A 14,786-nucleotide genomic window follows, 5' to 3' on the forward strand; every position below is an offset into this window, starting at 1 on the left:
CCGTCCCACCATTAAGTGATCTACTTGGTTTTTAATTTTGTCCCACCATTAAGTGACCTATTCCAAATGAATGGGGTGAATTTCCAAAATTCTCCTTCTCCCTAAATGTCACGCATTTTCCCACTGTCTCACTCTCACTCCCCATTTCTCCCTTCATTTTTCTTGAGTCTCACTCTCACTCTCCATTTCTTCGGTCCTATCTCCACCACCACCACCACCATCACCATCACCGTCAAACGGCATCTCTTCTTCTACTACGATGACCACCATCACCTTTATCATCTCCGTCTTCTCATCTTCATCATCTTCATCTTCTCTGTTGTTAGTTTTTCTATCTTCAATTTTATATTACCCTTGTAAGGGTTAAGCTCAAGCATTCCCAAACAGAATTCTAATAGTGTTTTCTTGGTGTCTACTGTGAAGGCTGGTTTTATTGCGTTCGTGTGTTTTTTAATTGCTCCTTTATTGACGTATCTATGTACACTTGACTTGGGAATATTCAGAGCTTCTGCAATGGACCTTATGCTAGTACGTTGTCGCAACGGTATTTCCATAATCTTGCTTAAATCAACCTTCCTGGGTTTAGGACCAACTCTGGTTGGTTTTCGTGAAGACACGTCAAAAGGTAAATCCTTTGCTTTACAATCTTTTCCTCGTTTCCATATGCGTTTTACTGTAGACTCTGATACTGAAAATAGTTGTGCTTCCATTGGAACCGAGCCTTTTCGCACTCTTCCGTTGTTACTCTCTTTCAATAAGAAATGGAAAATACTTAGACGTTGTTCATTTGTGAGATTTTTTTTTATTTCTGGTGGGAACACCTGATTCTCCGGCATGTGTCGTTTCTTCAAGAGTTTCTGTGATTGTTTCAGGAAAATAAGGGCTTGAATCCGTCTCCTCCAGCTCTTTGTTGTTCATACTGAACTTCATCTCCTCCAACTATTTATTGTTAATACTGAACTCCATCTCCTCCAGATCTTCGTTGTTCATCATGTACTCCTCCTCCAGTTCTTCGTTGTTTGTAATGAACTCAATCCCATCCATCTCCTCGTTGTTCATCATGTACTCCTCCAGTTCTTCGTTGTTCGTAATGAACTCAATCTCCTCCAGCTCCTCGATTATCACCATCACCTTAATTAATTCAAAAGGTATTGCCAATTAGTTCAGTTAGAGGTCATTAGTTTATGAATGCAACCTTGGACAAGGAGTATGATGTTTGACCCTAGAAATCTTTGATGTAAAATAAGGGTGTAGTTGATCTAAACCTTTAGGATTATCTCATGAAAATTTTGGAAGTTGCTTACAGTTGAAAATTAAACGATAATGTAGTTGATCTAAACCTTTAGGATTATCTCTCAAAGTATTCCTTCTTACAGTTGAAGACCAAATGATAACTATGATGCACTGCTTAACTTAGTATATCTGCAGTTTCTACAACTATTGGATAATATATTGATGTAGAGAGTAAAATCCATGTGAAATTGGAGTATCTTTGTAATTGCAAATTAGATGATGCATATTCTTCTGTTAATTTGACCTGGCTTTCTGAAATCTGTTATTTCTACAGACTCCCAAAAGAGGCGTAAAGGCCCTAGTTATAATGAATTCTTCATTACAGTTTGTAATCCTACATGTGCAGTGTTTTACATCTGCTACTATGCTTCACAACTTTAGATGATTTCAAAATGAGGTAAAGATTCAGAGATTTACCTTAGAAGTTCTGTTTATTCTGAATCTCAAATTGATTTCCTGTTGTACAATACTCCTGCTTTGAGCATTTGATTTGATATTTTTCAGATCTGAAATTTATCTCATTTCAGGTGGAGATTTGATGAACTTTTCTTGTTGATTTTTCAAATGGAGTACATGCGTACATATGAATCACCTGAAGTTTATGAGTTAAGAGAGATCTCATATTGAATCTCCTGAGTGAAGATATATCTCAGATTAAATCACCTGAAGAGAGATCTCAATTTGATTTTGGAACCTTGTTTTTGTAAAAACCAAATTAATCTGAAGTTCAGTATACTTTTGATTTTTCTTGTAGAGATCAAAGTGATTTTTAGAAATTTTGAAATTCGAACGAATGAATATTGAGAAATCCGACCAAACAGATATGTTGGGTTTCTGTATTGAAAATGAAATTTGGTTTTGTCAGATTTGAAAAGTTGGAGATTGGAGGGAAGGCATAGCTGGTATTAGAATTTTTTGAGGACAAATACGGAAAACACAATTGGAAGTCACTCTCTCTCCTACTTGCCTTAAAAATTGTGCAAATTTCAACTAGGTCACTTAACAGTGGGACGGAGGGAGTATTCTCCAAGCAGCTGTCATCTTCTTCATTGTTTGCCGTTTTCTCTCAGATGATGAACATGAATTTGGAGGATTAAGTGGTGGCGGTACATGTCTTGAAAGTGAATAAAGATGGGTTTTGTATGGGGTTCGAATCAGCAAACATTAGGGTCATATCTGGTCTGAATTGTATGCTGGAAAATCAGTCCCAGATCTGATTTGCTGCCACTCAAACATCAACAAATTTTGGGGTTTTGAAGTCAACTGAAATTGAGACGGGTTTGTGGTGGATTGATTTTGTCTACTACAAGTAATGGGCTATGGAGCTATACTATGAAACAGGGGTTAACTACAGCAACACATCGATGGAAATTGAGGATTTTTGAGATAATTAAATTAGTGGTTATGATGACTCAGAATGGATGGTTGTTGTTGTGGATACTAAGCTGGAACTTGTGTTTTTGAATTGAATCTGTTGAATGGCGAAGAACAATTGTTGCTGGTGATGACTGTGGGTCGAGTCGTGGCCTGGATTCCATGAAGAAAACAGGGAATGGAAGATCTAATGGAGATAGTTGAAATCAAGCTTTAATTGAAACAAAATGAAAAGAGCGTTGTTGTGGTTGAATGTAATTGCAGATGACGAGATTGAGAAGGTGCTTTCTGGATTGGCTTTGTATAGGCTTTCCGATGTAGCTTCTATAGTGCAGTCTCGTTACAGAACAACAACACAGAGAAGAAAGGTGTTGGTCTGATTGGGTCGGTGATGGGAATGATTGACTTGCTTTGTAACCAGTTTAACGCGGTTCTGAGATGGAGCAAGGGAATAAGATGAGTGCGCTGCAGAACTTGGGTGTTGTATTAATGGGTTGTACCAATTATTAGCAGTTAGCAGTTAGTGAACTTAGCCGAGGTGAAGAATGTAAGCAGTGCTGTGGACGGTGTTTAAATGGACGGGGACAACGCTGGGAGTAGTAGTTGGCCAGGCTATGTAGTTGGTGGCTAGGAGTTCAGAAGATCGACAATTTGGTAGTGGTCTGAAGCACGATTGGGCTTTGGGTATTTGCTGGAGTCCATCACAAGGGGAGAAGGAGGAGGACTATTTAAGCCTTGGCAGTAAGGAGAAGAAGTGGGAGGCCGCACTCACGGAAGAAAACTAGGGTTTCCTGTTTTACTTTTCTACTTGCTATGATTTGCTAAACTACTGTTAGGGTGAAAGGATGAAATTGTAGGCTAGATTATTTATGTTTTGAACAAGAGTTTATTTTAATCAAAATCTTAATTTTATGTTTGAGTATCTCATATTGGTCTTATAGATCTTTTCATGTTTTATGCCAAGTATACTACATAGGGAAGCTATTGACAATTCCGTTAAGACCTGATTAATTATAGATTAATGAATGTTCTTTAACTTTGTATGCCATGTATACATAGTGTTTAGAGGTTCTACTTTTAGGTCGAGATCAAACAATCCATAGTCGATTATCAAGAATTCTTAATGACATGTATTCCATGTTTAAGTAGCCAGGTGTTGCAACTTTACATGAGTAAAAATAGACTCTTACGAAAGAACATAAATAAAACTTAGCATATGACGGATACCCGGATCCTTAACCTTTTCTTATCTTGTTTGTCACTTCAATTTATTTACTTATTTCCGTAGTATAAAGTTCTGAAAACTTCCACTTGAATTGGTTTTGATTAGAAATTAGTTGTATTAGTTAGAAGTAGTTTACACTCCTCGTGGGAACGAACCACATTTGATGTTGTCTACATTTTCGACACCGTGCACTTGCGGATAAACAAATTCGGTTACCGACCCAACAGTACCTTTGTCTGAAGTGCGGCGGTTGGAGTTGATAATGGCTAGAAAGTAAGTAATTGATATTCTTGCAAAGCTTATGCAAGGTGAGTTATTGGATAAATTTTACTTTATATCATGGTTTCCAGTGAGTTGGCTTCTTTTATAGCTTTTTGGAATCTTACCAACGGAGCCGAGAAAGAAGAGTCATCTAATAGCTCACATGAGGAGTATGCATATGCACCTTCTTATTTTCAGGAACCTGTTAGAGACGAGTATGTAAATAATGATTGGAATTATTCTCATAGGTATGATCATTCCGGACCTTATGAAGGCTATGATCATTACCAACCTTATCCAGGTTATAAGACAAATCATATGGATTCCAATTATTATTTACACACATTTGAGTCACCGTATGAAAGAGATAATCAATTGTATGGTGAACTATCGTCGTCTCTCGTATCTAGCCTGGAACAATTTACCAAACAAACTGAATTATTTGTGATTGTAACCGCTGAGAGTTGTGCTCGAACTAATAGAATTATTGTTGAACTCTTGCAACCAATAGAGGATCGTCGTCTATACGATGATTCAAGTTCTGATTTTTCTCATATTGATGACACTAATAATGAAACCGTTGTAGATGATGAATCAGTATGCTTTCAAGATGATCATGGACTTGACACTGGTAGTGATATTAGGAATAATGATACCGGTATAACATATGAATCTAGTGTATCTTATCCAACTCATGATCATATTATTGATTATTTGCCTATTCAAAAGGACGAGAGTTGTATTAGAGACACTATTTATTTAGATAATGATGATTTATAAGAATCTATTTATATAGAAGATACTATTGTTAAGACTAATGACGAGACAATAGACGTTCATAATGAGATACCTTCTAGTCATCTGAAAAGTGAGATTTCTATAAGTCACTTAGTTGCATCTAATAATGGGGAGATTATTCATGATATTGTTGCTCCATTGAGCTCCTATTTTCCTGACCCATCTTGTGATTTCTGGATTGCTGATGTGAATGTGGAGGCGATTGGTACTAATTAGATAACTACTGATTTTGAACCAATCTCAGTTTGTTTAGCCCACTTTGCATATTCTAATGACCCTATGCTTGTTGACATTGTCAACGCATTGTGCCCTCCAATGGTCAATCGAGGTACCTCAACAAGGAAGTTATTTCCGCGGACTTGAAACCAGATTTAGGCTGACTTGAAACCAGATTTAGGAGTTACTGATTTTGATGAACTTTAACCACTAGATGCATGCTTAGATCATTGTGTTGAGTTAGATAATTCGATACCTTTTTACATTGTCAATATATTGCTTACTCTGATTTCTAGTGAAGATAATGTGTCGACCGAATATATTTCAGCTGATTTAGAACCTGATTTAGAGTGTGCTTCCCGAGTAGAAACTAATATACATTCTATATTTGTTGTCCATGTGAGTGATTTACTTATCTCGACTAAGGACTGTTTTCTATTGGGATTGGATTTACACATATTTTTGGAGGTTTATAGTGTTTGCAGGTTCATATTCGCAGCTGACCTGATTTGTTAGATTGATCCCCAACTTTTCAGAATTTATTTATATGCTTTGCTGCTTACTTTGGTGCAACCTCACCTTCTTTGAGGTTCTTTATGTGCGCAAACATGGACACAAAGATTATGCTTCATGGGAGTCAACCCATACGATTTCGCTTCACGGGAGTCAACCCATCAGATTTGTTTTCTTTCCTCTATCTTTTATTTGTTTGCTTGAATTTCTCATCTTGATTTCTATGTTGCATGACTCAATTACATTGAGGACAATGTAATGCTTAAGTGTGGGGAAGTAGTTAAGCATTTAGATTTTTATAGGTTTTCACTTTTGTTAGGAATTTTCAGGAAAAAAAAATTACATGCTATGACCAACTGTTGAGCGGGTCTATTGTAGGGTATTTTCTTGCATGCTTTGACCAGCTGTTGAGTGGGTCTTAAAAATAGTAAAAAAAATAATAACAAAAAATTGCATTATATGACCAACTATAGAGCGAGTCTTTAAAAAAAAAATTGCATCTGCATTTTATGACCAGCTGTTGAGCGGGTCTTTCTCTCTCGATGTTACTCCATATTCATATTAGTTAGGACTCGATATTTTGACCAAAAATATTATTTTAGTGCAAAGTACAAGTGATTTTAATCACCCCGAAAATAAATGGCTAAATGAGACTTAAATGAGATATGCAGCCAAAACAACCAATAAAGCTGCTGGTACAGTTGGCAGAGAACTAAATTTCTAAGTGGCATATAGATTAACTTTTAATGGGCTTGCCACTTAACTCATTTTCACTGCCTGGGAAGCCACTGGAGGGGAACAAGGAATTATTTTGTTTACCATACCACTTTGCTGGCATTAGAACTCAAGGGATGTGTGACGTGGGCTACTTGTTGGGAATCGATCAAAAAACGCAGCGGAAATTGAGTTTTTAAAATTTTCTACCAAAACCCAACATTAAGTTTCATTAGATGTTAATAATAGCATAGGGGAATTAAGGATTTCGTGTACCTTTTTCGCTAATCCAAATCTACAAGAAGAACACCAAATTCTACTTTAAGCTTTATCTCCAAAACCACCGATTTGTGCTGTTACGGGAGGAAGAAGAAAAAACTTTGCTGTAGCTTTTATGCTGGATACCCACACTTTCTTTATCACCACCAACTACTTTGTATTACTTGATGGAAACTAATTGATGCCGTGAATCAAAAGCACCCAATGTAACTTGAAAGTGAAAGAAAAAGAAGCTACTGGCTCTTTTGAGAATAAGAGCTTCGTCTACTTTTGTCTACGGAGAAACCAAACGAAAGACAAAAGAAAAACAATTGCTTTGTCTCCCTGGAAAAACAGACACGTATAGGTTTAAGGACTTTCTCACAATAAACTTAATTGTGTAAGGATGGGAGAACAAGATGGCGTAGCTATTCTTAGTTTTCGGTATGCCAACTCTTCTAGCTTGTTCCCCTTATATAGTTTTCATATAAGGAGTTATTCTTCTTGTTCTCAAAAACCTTCTCCAAATACAATTAGGTCTCTTGGGGTACAAGTAATTTTAACTTTCCTTAACCGTATAGAATTTCTTGTGTCTCACACAATTCCAAATACGATTAAGAAATTACAAGTCACTACACCAAAGACTTGTAATTGACAAACACTCTAAAATTACATGTTTTAATAAAAGTAAAACCCTTCCTCTACTTTATTACTGTAAGTCCCTCCACTAATACCGGTATTCATAAATTCTCATAGGCGTGTAACAATGACATATCAGCTCTTATGCAGAATTTATATTTTGGTCCTTGATGTGTTGTTCTTATTATTATTCTAATAATCACTTAAACAATTTAAATGACCACTGGCCAGTCTAGAATAATAATTCCCGCACAATAATCCAAGGGAATACACATCCGAGGCGGATACCATATTGAATATATGTATATTCTTACTGCGCACTCACAACCATCCATCTTACGCAGATATTGAATCCAAATTAATGACCTCACTGCTTGGTAAGACAAGATAGCCGGAAATACACGTAAGGTATATACACATTCTCAGGATTAAGAACTTATGTAAAGTAGTAACTTAGATACATTCAATTAGCTGATATACAATGAACAGAACTAACCGACCGGTTCGATGTAATCCAATTACATCAACCTGCTAGATTTAGAAGTCTCCACTTCTATGATTGAGATTTATCGTAATACATACGCAATAATCATAGCAAGTTATAATCTAATCAATATAAAAAAACACACTCATAGATTACGAACCAAAATGTCACCAATATATTATATCTCCCACTGCATAAATTGCAACTAATATATTTGAGCATATCTCACAAAGCATGTTTAAAATGATCTGTTAAATAATATCTTAAATGCGAATGTCAAACTATTGTTTTTGGGCATAATCCCAACAATCTCCCACTTGCACAAAAACAATCAAAAAACAGTTTTGACTCCCATCCCATCAACATGAGAATCAAACACCTTCTGTGTCAAGGCTTTGGTAAAGGGATCCGCCAAATTCTGCTCCGAGGCTATTTTAGTAACAACTACTTCGCCTTTCTTTGACATGTCTCTAATAATATGATACTTTCTTTGAATGTGCTTGTTCTTAGAGTGGTGTCTAGGTTCTTTACAGTTAGCTACAACACCATTATTATCACAGAAAACAATAATAGGTGGTATAGCTGCAAGAACCACTGTAAGACTAGTTAAGAAATTTTTTAGCCATACTGCTTCCTTAGATGCTTCGTAAGCCGCTACATATTCAGCTTCAGTAGTAGAGTCAGCAATACACTTTTGCTTGACACTTCTCCAACTAACGGATGCTCCACCTAATGTGAACACATATCCTGAAGTTGACTTTCTCTTATCCTCATCTGATTGAAAATCAGAATCGGCATAACCAAGAGGTACGAAATCTTCGGATCCGTAAACCAACATATAATCTCTAGTTCTCCTGAGATACTTTAGAATATGTTTTACGGCAATCCAATGTTCCCGTCCAGGATTGGATTGGAACCGACTAACCATCCCAACTGCATAACAAATGTCTGGTCTGGTACATAGCATGGCATACATGAGACTGCCTACAGCCGAAGCATAAGGAACATTACTCATTTCTTGCATTTCCTCTGATGTCTTGGGACAAAGAGATTTTGTAAGTTTAATGCCATGTCTATATGGTAAAAAACCCTTTTTCGAGTTTTGCATAGCAAATCTCTCCAGCAATTTGTTAATGTAAGTAGCTTGGGACAAGCCTATCATTCTAGCATTGCGATTTCTAAGAATTTTAATGCCTAGAATGTAACTAGCTTCTCCCAAGTCTTTCATACTAAATTGATTGGACAACCATAACTTTACTGATGATAATGCTCCTACATCGTTACCAATGAGTAATATATCATCAACATACAACACCAAAAACATCACCATGTTTCCTTGAGTTTTCTTATAAACACACGGTTCATCAAGATTTTGCTCAAACCCTATAGATTTAATAGCCTCATCAAATCTAATATTCCAGCTTCGAGATGCTTGCTTAAGTCCATAAATAGACTTATGCAACTTGCATACTTTATGCTCCTGGCCTTTAATTACATATCCTTCTGGTTGGGTCATGTAAATGTCCTCTTCAAGATTGCCATTCAGAAACGCAGTCTTGACGTCCATTTGCCAAATCTCATAGTCAAAATGAGATGCAATGGACAAGAGTATTCTAATGGACTTAAGCATTGCTACTGGCGAAAAGGTATCCTCGTAATCGATTCCCTCTTTCTGAGTGTACCCTTTCGCCACCAGCCTAGCTTTAAAGGTTTTAACCTTACCATCTGGTCCTCTTTTCTTCTTGTAAATCCATTTACATCCAATGGGTTTAATATTGGGTGGTAGATCTACAATACTCCAGACTCCATTAGAATGCATGGATTCTATTTCAGTATCCATACCGGACAGCCATTTTCTCGCTTCAGGGTCATTTACTTCCTCGTTGTAACTAGTAGGATCCGAATCTTGCTCATCTAGAATAACTTGAAAAGTTTCCCCGAAGAACTCAGCATACTTAGGATTTCGTTTCCTTGGTCTAGTACTACGAAGAGGCTGGTTTGGTTGAGCAACAACTATTTGTTCAACTTGTTGCTCCGGTTGTCCTACAACTTGTGGTTGAACTTGAGGTTCAAATACAAGTTGAGGATGTACTACTTCTTCATCCACATGAAGACCCGGATCAACTAATAGTTCATTAAAGATCGGAGGATCCTGCTGAACTATTGATTGTTGCACAATTACAGGTGAATTTGTATGCATATTATTACTAGCTTGTTCATTAAATTCAGGAATATCAAAGGTTGTTATTCGCAAAAATGGAGCAGTTTGGTTAGACTCTTCATTTTTTACTGGAAGTGAACTAGAAGTACTACTAACTCCCACCGAACCATTATCACACAACTCCTCAAGCACAACTTTACTTCCAGGTTTATGGTCCATCATATAATCGTCTTCAAGAAATATTGCATTAGTACTTACTACCAACTTTTACTCTTTCGGATTATAAAATAAACCAGCTCGAGTACCTTTTGGATAACCTACAAACAAGCACACTTCTGACCTTGACTCTAGTTTACTAGACTTTCCTTTTAGCACATGTGCAGGACAACCCCAAATTCTTAAATGCCGTAGACTTGGATACGCGTAGACCACAGCTCCTTGGGTGTCTTAGGGACTGCCTTAATAGGTACCAAATTCAGAATATATGTTGTTGTTTCTAAGGATAATCCCCAAAAGGATATAGGTAATGAAGTATAACTCATCATAGACCTTACCATTTCTAGTAAAGTCCTGTTCCTTCTTTCTGCCACACCATTTTGTTGTGGTGTACCAGGTGAAGTCAACTGGGATACAATCCCATGTTCTATTAAGTATGCACCAAACAGAGTTGAAAGATACTCACCGCCTCGTTCTGATCGAATGGCTTTCAATTTCTTTCCTGTTCCCCTCTGCCTTGTACTCTTTGAACTTTTCAAAAGACTCAGACTTATGATGCATAAGATAGATATAGCCATATCTAGAATAATCATCAGTGAAAGTGATGAAATACTCATAGCCACCTCTAGCTCTAACATTCATCGGTCCACATACATCAGTGTGCACTAATTCTAATACTTCATTGGCTCTAACACCTTTCCCTGTAAAAGGTCTCTTGCTCATTTTACCTTCCAAACAGGATTCACAAACTGACCATGGTTCAATTTCTAACGAATCCAGAGATCCATTTTGAACCAAACGTTTGATCCTGTTAAGGTTGATATGACCAAGCCTTAGATGCCATAAGTATGTAGCATTAGTAGAAGGACTTTTCCTTTTAAGAGTGTTAACAGATGGTATACATTCATTATTTAAAACACAAGGAACAACAGGAGAAATAAGATATAAACCATGCGCCAACACACCAGTAAAAATAACTAAACTATCTTTAATTATTAAAACCTTAAAAAAATCAAATTTAATTGTCAAACCATCTCTAACGAGACAAGACACTGAAATTAAATTCCGCCTAATGTCTGGCACATATAAACAATCTTTCAAAACTAAAACCTTATTCTCATTGTTACTATTACTACTAAGACGAACTCTTCCTACGGCTACGGCAGCAACTCTTGCATCCGAACCCAGGCTTAGGTAAATTTTTCCTTTACTTAGTTGTCTGGTTATTTGAAACCCCTGCAATGAATTGCATACATGATTAGTGGCTCCAGAATCTATACACCAACTGTTTGATGAATAGGTGGCAACATTTTCCTCAACAACTAAAGATTCAAAGTTACCTTCTGATTTCTTCTTAGCTAAGTATTCCGTGCAGTTGCGCTTCCAATGACCAGTCTTGTTGCAATGGAAACACTTTGCCTTTGCAACACCCTCTCCCTTGTCCTTTTTAACACCCAAAGCTTTATTTGCATTAAGACATGTTTTCTGAGACTTCTTCTTAGGATTCTTTCGCTTAGGTTTGCGCTTAGAATCCTCCGCTAAGTGAACACTTCCAGCTGCCTTTTTATTGTCCAAAATTCCTTCCGCAGTTTGCAATTGGTTAAGTAACTCAGGGAGAGTCAAAACCATCTTATTCATGTTGACATTCAACTTGAAATGCGCAAACGAACTGGGAAGGGAATTGAGAACAATGTCAACTTTCATATCAGCATCGATAGTTGACCCAAGGGTTTCCAGTTCGTTAAACAGAGACATCATCAAAATGACGTGCTCACGAACTGGAGTTCCTTCTTGCATCTTAGTGTTCATTAGCTTTCTAGTCGCCTCTGTTTTGGCAGGACGACTATGTTCAGAAAACATCTCCTTCAGACCATTAATGATCTCAGCAGCTTTCTCAAAGCCCTCATATTGATGCTGCAATACATTGGAAATTGAAGCCATGATATATCACTTGGCCATATCATTGGCTTTCTTCCACCTAGCATGAGCACCAACTGTTTCTTGGGGTTCAGGGAGAACAAGTTCTGGCTCGTTAAGAACAAACTTGTAATCTTGTACGGTGAGTACAATATCCAAGTTTTTTTTCCAATCAACATAGTTGGGACCGGTTAACTGGTTTTCTTTCAAGATAATTTGTAAGGGGCTGAGGTTCGACATCGACATCTAAACATGCATAACAAATAAATCGTAGTGAGATAAAACAGTTCTTAAAAAACAGAAACAAAAAAAAAATTCTATTTATCGCAACTCCCTAATATTACGATAAACATCGAATTCCCAAAACTTTACATACGTAACATTCCTTGGGGAATTAGTTGCTCATATAGTTTTTCAGGAGGAAGATCTTTCCATTGATTTAACAACCCTAGACATCTCATGTCATATTAAATCAATAATCCGATATGTTCGGCCTCTCAAATAAATATTTGTTTCCTTAGGGAAATCAAATTACTTATTTTGAGTTACGTGTAACCCATAGACAATTTTCAGAATCTACATAAACTGAGTTGTCTCCTTAGGGAGAGCAAAACCATTCATATAATCTGATTTGCCTATGGAAGGCCACGGGATTCGAAAATCCCTCTCCCACTTAATTTCTTAGACAAGGGCCTGTAATATTTACATTCACACATCTCATGCATAAACAATACTACATATTCATGATTTCCAATCTAATTAGTATATGACAATACTGTAACTGACATACATAAGCCCTTAAACCAATAATTACTATGTAAATTCTACTTGAATAGTCAAACATTATTCAATGATTTGCATTGACACTGGAATCACCAAAACCACAAGGTATAGGATGAAGTTGGTAATCTAAGGAGATAAGTGGTCATTCCTGTTTGCAATAAGCCAAATCCATAAAATTTGTTTTACACAAGCTGGACCAAAACGTGTTGGACCTAACAAATTATTTATGGATTTTTATTACAACAGTAACTCCATTATCATCTTATACCAACTATGAATTTCAAACAATTTGAAAACAGATCTTTTAACCACTAATTCAAACATCTCATGTGAATTAGAAAAGTACCCACACTAAACCATCATGGATGTTACTATTCTAGTGCATACATATTGGCAAACCAAAAGACATAGTTAAATTTGTATCCCATACAAAATTCAGCAAGTACCCATCTGTTAGCTAACCATATCAATCATAAATTTTAACATCAAATTTCTCAAATTGATAAATCTAGGGTTCAATAAATTCATTCAAATTCATAAATTGAAAAAGCCCTAATTTTTAAAACCCATCATAATCTCTATCATGATTAATAAAAATGTAATTATTAACATCTAAACCTAGCTCTTGATGCCATTGTTAGGAATCGATCAAAAAACGCAGCGGAAATTGAGTTTTTAAAATTTTCTACCAAAACCCAACATTAAGTTTCATTAGATGTTAATAATAGCATAGGGGAATTAAGGATTTCGTGTACCTTTTTCGCTAATCCAAATCTACAAGAAGAACACCAAATTCTACTTTAAGCTTTATCTCCAAAACCACCGATTTGTGCTGTTACGGGAGGAAGAAGAAAAAACTTTGCTGTAGCTTTTATGCTGGATACCCACACTTTCTTTATCACCACCAACTACTTTGTATTACTTGATGGAAACTAATTGATGCCGTGAATCAAAAGCACCCACTGTAACTTGAAAGTGAAAGAAAAAGAAGCTACTGGCTCTTTTGAGAATAAGAGCTTCGTCTACTTTTGTCTACGGAGAAACCAAACGAAAGACAAAAGAAAAACAATTGCTTTGTCTCCCTGGAAAAACAGACACGTATAGGTTTAAGGACTTTCTCACAATAAACTTAATTGTGTAAGGATGGGAGAACAAGATGGCGTAGCTATTCTTAGTTTTCGGTATGCCAACTCTTCTAGCTTGCTCCCCTTATATAGTTTTCATATAAGGAGTTATTCTTCTTGTTCTCAAAAACCTTCTCCAAATACAATTAGGTCTCTTGGGGTACAAGTAATTTTAACTTTCCTTAACCGTATAGAATTTCTTGTGTCTCACACAATTCCAAATACGATTAAGAAATTACAAGTCACTACACCAAAGACTTGTAATTGACAAACACTCTAAAATTACATGTTTTAATAAAAGTAAAACCCTTCCTCTACTGTATTACTGTAAGTCCCTCCACTAATACCGGTATTCATAAATTCTCATAGGCGTGTAACAATGACATATCAGCTCTTATGCAGAATTTATATTTTGGTTCTTGATGTGTTGTTCTTATTATTATTCTAATAATCACTTAAACAATTTAAATGACCACTGGCCAGTCTAGAATAATAATTCCCGCAATATAATCCAAGGGAATACACATCCGAGGCGGATACCATATTGAATATATGTATATATTCTTACTGCGCACTCACAACCATCCATCTTACCCAAATATTGAATCCAAATTAATGACCTCACTGCTTGGTAAGACAAGATAGCCGGAAATACACGTAAGGTATATACACATTCTCAGGATTAAGAACTTATGTAAAGTAGTAACTTAGATCCATTCAATTAGCTGATATACAATGAACAGAACTAACCGATCGGTTCGATGTAATCCAATTACATCAACCTGCTAGATTTAAAAGTCTCCACTTCTA

Source organism: Papaver somniferum, chromosome 7, assembly GCF_003573695.1.
Source record: "Papaver somniferum cultivar HN1 chromosome 7, ASM357369v1, whole genome shotgun sequence".
In the NCBI taxonomy this organism is placed as follows: Eukaryota; Viridiplantae; Streptophyta; class Magnoliopsida; order Ranunculales; family Papaveraceae; genus Papaver; species Papaver somniferum.